The following is a 6000-nucleotide window of genomic DNA, read 5'->3' as shown; positions in this document are numbered from 1 at the left end:
TGGCCTCTGCCCAGGCTAATTATGACTTTTTGGGGAACTTTGTTTTTTAAGTTTTTGATTTTTTGTTGAAAGTCAATTTTCTATTAGCAGCTGAAAATTTTGTAGGTGTTTTCTGATGAAAAGCAATAAAAATTTGAGGAGGAAAGCAGACAAATTCCATGAAAGTTTCCATTGCATGGAAAACCCACTTTTCCATCAAACAAAACAACTTTTGCCAGAGAGTTTTCTACTAGCCCTATTGCCTTTACTTTTCTGTTTATCCATTTCAGACATGGGGTACCACTGTCAAATATGGATCTAGATCAAGATTTGAACCCTGGACTAACCTTTCTTATCCAAATCCCCACTAAATTATAGTCCAGGTGTTCAGACACACACAGTTGTTCCAGTTTGTCTCAGATAATCTGATCTTCAGGTCACCAGTACATCATTTCCTATTTGTTAAGGAATTGCTACTGCTACCATAACTTTGCCATTGGCTTCAGCAGGCTCAGAGTTAAACTGTACTCTGCAGCATATTCTTTGTGCGTTATGTGCACATGACAACCGGCTTGGCCACATAGAGAAACTGATTGAGAAAAAGTCTCTGACGAATCATGAGAGCTGAATTTCTCTCCAGTATCCTTTGTGATTAATGCCTAGAACCTGGTCCAAAACCAACATCATCTTCAGTTCAAGAGCTTGAATATCAAACAGTACTGAAACTAGAGAAGGATAGTGGTTATAACCTCAATTGTGGACAGCTTTCTTGGATGGAACTCATTATTGCATTGGTTTTACCTTGGGCTGCAATTAGTTTAAAATGAGTGGCAACCACTAACACCATAACTACCGCTATTCTGGGGTAATTTTTAACTGCTTATGTGTATTTGGCATTTTCAATTAGTTTTTAACAACTAATAAGAATTAGAAGCCATCAGTGCATTTTATGAGTGCTGGTAAAATTGTATGGGTCAGTTCTTAAACAGGACATCGACTAGAGCAGCTGAAGTCGACAAAACGCTTCCAAGGTACACTAGTTTGGATCTGGCGTCATGTCTTCAGAAGGGGCAAGGGAGAGAGTATGTTGCAATTTGAGTCTGCACTTGAGGGACAGATAGGTAGCTGCATGCCACTTCCACACTCATACCAGAGGAACACTCCTGAATAAACCAAGTTAAGCCACTTAACCCCACCTACTAGACATGGCTGGGGAAAAGGGAGAGAGACATGGATATCCCCAAAATCCAGCTGTCCTCAGTTGTAGCAGAGGCTGTTGGCATCTGACACAGCTTAAAACAGCAACAAAGGGTCCTGTGGCACCTTATAGACTAACAGAAAAGTTTTGAGCATGAGCTTTCGTGAGCACAGACTCACTTCATCAGAGCTTAAAACAGCAGCCTTCAGGCTGCTCTTGTGGAGATAGATCCTCAGTTGAGGGATTAAAAAGCTTCCCCCTCTGTGTTACTCCTGGACTGCAGCTTGGAATCTGGGCTGTAATATTACCTCATCTGTTCCAAATGCTCTGAAGATGTAAATATGACAGCAGCACAGGATTACAAGAAGGGAAAATCCCATGAGATCCTCCAGCACAGCTGCCAATGCATTACTGGTCCCTAAAATTCAGATTCCAAACTTTTAAATATAATGTAGACTCAGGCAAATGATGCAGAATTTAAAAGCATCTGATTAGCAGCACGTGCTTCATACTGAAGGAGCAAAGCTCACTTCAAAACACAAAATCACATATGTGCAGTCTCATGGAGCTAGGTATGGGTGTGGGTGCCTTTGAGCCCTGTGTTCTAACCCTAGCTCTGCTATTAACCTCCCACAAATAAAATAACTTTCTCCCCCTACCCCAAATGGGGATTCAATACCCCTAAACATGGGTGCTCCTGACAGCCACTCTCATCACACTCCGCAAAGGCCATCCCAACTTGAAAAAGTAACTTCCACTCCTTGGGAATTTTTCTCTCTCCTTTCACCCATGGTCTTGCCTGTTTAGATTGTAAAGACTTTGGGGATGGGACAACTTCCAGAGGCATGTGTGTACAGGACCTAGCACAATGGGTCCAAAATATCAGTTGATTCCTGTAGGTAGCTCTGTCATATGGAAATGCCATTTATACTTTGCTCATTTAACCCATCAGCATCCCTGTAGATGTAAGAATATGGGACATGTAGAGAGAACTAGATGCAACAGTAAATTCATGATAAGTGGCTAGATAGATTTGATAGCAGACAAATAGATGGATACTGTCTTGTACTACCCATATATTATGTTCATTTTCCAGTGGCTGCAGCACTAGGCTGAGACTCAGGTGACCTAGATTCTATTCCCAGCACCACAAATGACCAGCTGGATGTCCTGGGGACGAGTCACCTCATAGCCCCACGCCTCAGTTTCCCCACCTGTAAACTGGAGGTAATGGTTCTGCTGTCAGTGCGCTCTACTGATGAAAAGTGTGACATAACAGCTCGGTATTATTCATCAAGGATCACATTTCTAAATCAGTGTTCAAGGAATACATAGACAAACACCACCACGAATTAAGGAATTTGCAAGCAGGGCTATGATACCTTGAAAAAGGAACCCCTCCAGAGTCAATGCAGGATGCGATTATTTACTGACATCACCCTTGTGTACATCATGATTAGGAGCTTAATTGAACTAAGCTACCCATGATGACAAATGCTGATTTCTTGCAAATTATACCAGGAGTGGAATTTGTGCTTCTGCAGGTCAGTCGTGTGTCCCCATCACTTGCAGTACACTCAATCTTCCAGTCTGACATCTGCCTCTGGGAAGAGGGCCAATAGTAGTTGTATAAGCCACTTACGTTCGCAGAATAAGTGAGAATTAATTGACGCATAGGCTTTGTGCCAGCCCATTGGCACAGTACAAATTCCACCGTTTGTGGTCACTACTACAGAAATTGTTGCAAGGCAGAAATCACTGTAGCCACAGTAAGTTCCCAAAAGCCTGAAGGACTTGTCTTACACAACTGTCTTACACCTTGGGTATTTATAGATCTGCATAGTGAGTGCAGAAGGGATGCAGGGCATCGGTATTTTGATGAGGAAGTGTTTTATGTTCGCATTGAATAGGTGTAAACAGCTATGCAGGGAGAAAGGTGGTGAGAATCAGGTGACCAATGCCCCAAATTAGGCACAAAATAATCAAAGCAAACACAATCCAAGGTGGTCTTTGAACATATTGACATTAACACATGACTAGGCTGCAACATACACCAATTCTGGAGTTCTAAAAATATCAGAAGCAATAGCATTACATGAGCTTTCTGTTAATCTTAGTCATACCAGAGAGAGAATAGAAGTGGGAAAATGTTCTGAAGCTGTAACCCTGTCTCAGGCCATAACATCCAAAGGACTTTGTGAAGGAAAGGCTTGACACCAGAGATGGGGGAATGCAAAAAGCTGTTTCAGATAATCCCTTAGAAGTTTTAATGTTTTTTCATCACAGCTGAGTCCAAATCTCAGAGCCTCACAACTGGTTCCAGTGTTATTGTTTTGTCTCCTTGAATGACCAATCCCAATGGTAGAATCTCAGGCGATTTTTATCAGCTGCCTCCCAGATCCTGCAAATGCATCTGGGAATAGCTTTATATGTTTGGGGTATGATCCAAAGCACTTGAAGTTAATGGATAGACCCCCATTGAAATTAATTGGGCTCTGGAACTGATCCACTAGTAGTCCAATAAAACTATCCCCACACTGCACCCTCACCCCAGCCCCCATGAAAAATTAGACAAATCCATATTACAGAAGAAAAGGGAAATGAACAAGATTCTTCCTTGTCAGTCTCAATGAGAGAACCCACATCAATAATTCTCTAAGACTGTGTGGGGGAGAGAGAAAGAACTATTTCGGGAATATTCATTTTAGGGAACTTTAGTTGCCTAAAGCTGAAAGACTAAAGGAGCAGGATTTTAAGAAAATGAAGATGTGTTTCAAATTGGTGCTACCACAATACAAATAATAATTAATAATCAAAGTGTTTGAAAAATGAGGAGCCCAGAATTGAAAGCTTGGTCATGTCTTTTTTGTTTTTTTAGCATCTTACTAGACACATACTGTTAGCAAACACATACAATGGCAAGAATCCAAGCCTGGTTCTAATCTTCATATGGAATCTTACCCTTCTTCCACTATGAAGTATTTTTTGGGAAGGTTCATTTGATTAATTGAGAAGACATTTTAAAGGCCATATAAAAAGGCTATTAGAAAAGTCACTATTTAGCTGTAATAATAAACACAACTTTAGGGAAAGGAGGGTAATTCAAAGAAATCATCTATCTGAAATAACAATTGACTCTGTGTGTGCGCGGGGGGTGGTCCATTAATGTATTTCACTGTTAATAGAGAAAGGTTGTTAACTGGAATAATGTCAGATGGAAAGATTTTAAAAGCAGGATTCTTCTAGGCAGGATGTTTATAATAAGGAAAAAGTTTAGTTGTTCCCAGGACACAAGAACAAGGGGCCAAAGAATGAACTTAATAGGTAGCAAGCTTAAAAACCAGCAAAAGGAAGTATATCTTCACACAACATACAGTCAACCTGTGGAACTCCTTGCCAGGGGACATTGTGAAGACCAGGACTTTAACAGGGTTCAAATGAGAACTGTTAGCCAGAATGGGTAGGAATAATGTCCCTAGCTCTGTGTGTCAGAAGCTAGGCATGGGCAACAGGGACTGGCTCACTTGATGGTTATGTAGAGCAACGAAGGGTCCTGTGGCACCTTATAGACTAACAGAAAAGTTTAGAGCATGAGCTTTTGTGAGTTAACTCACTTCTTCAGATGCTGGTTATGGGTTCTGTTCTTTCCCTCTGGGCATCTGGCATTGGCCACTGTCAGAAGACAGGATATTGGGCTAGATGGACCTTTGGTCTGACCTGATATGGCTATTTCTTATGTTCTTAAGTTCTTACAATGAGTCACAAACACGTGTAAGCTCATGGGGCCTGCTCTACATACTGATCCATCTATCTAGCCTTTACTGAATCACCTTCCTGTTCCCCTTTCATATTTTGCCCTTGCTCATCCTCTCCCAGCAGTCCTTCAGCTCACAACTGAATAGCCGTCTCTCAGTCTGCAGAACTGTCCCCATGTGCACTGGGGCTTTGCATTGCCAGTAGAACTGGGCACACTTTATTATGCAAAACCTTTATTCAATCGAAAACACATATTTAACATGACAGGAATGATTTGTGAATTTAGATTAAAATTCATTCAATTTTTTTGGGGGGGGGGAATCTGAAAAACAAATATGTTCTGATTGTAAGAGAAATAGCCATGTTAGTCTACATATTATCAAAATAAAAAAAGCAGTCCAGTAGCACTTTAAAGACTAACAAAATAATTTTATTAGGTGGTGGGCTTTTGTGGGATAGTGTCATTCAAAACACCTTTTGCTCCAAAGGTTACTGCATTTTTAAATGTCTATCTCAAAAGGGTTTAAATACCTTAAAATAAGACACTTTCCTGTTTCCGAAAACTTCAAGTCAACTCAACTTTATTTTCACCACTCTGGCCAGAGAATTCCAAAGCCAATTCTTTGCTGAGTGCTCCCGGCCAGTTACCAGAGGCTCACGGGATGGATCCATGCAACCTAATTCCCCGGTCAGTAGACTTACTACCTTCCTTCCTTTTCTGCTCCATCCCTCTTAAGTCCTCCACGTGACCCTTCTCCTCAACCCTGCTCATTCCATCTTCCCTCCTCTGCACTTTCATCCCCCTCACACTGCATCTCATGCCCCCACCTCCCTTTCCTTTCATTGCTATGAAAGATACACCAATGTGTGCTCTGAAAATGCATGAAGAGAAAGAAGCATCCAAATGTACAAGCCCAACCAGACTTCCCAGCTCTGCCTGCTGAGAAAGTACATCAGATGTGTTGATACAGGTCCCCCTCCTTCCCACTCCCTCCCCCTTTTGCAGGGAGCCTGGGAGCTTCAGTCAAGCTAACTGTTCACAGGGTGAAGGGAACTCCAGCAAAGAA

Source organism: Carettochelys insculpta, chromosome 31, assembly GCF_033958435.1.
Source record: "Carettochelys insculpta isolate YL-2023 chromosome 31, ASM3395843v1, whole genome shotgun sequence".
Taxonomy (NCBI): domain Eukaryota; kingdom Metazoa; phylum Chordata; order Testudines; family Carettochelyidae; genus Carettochelys; species Carettochelys insculpta.
This window is presented reverse-complemented; position numbering follows the sequence as displayed.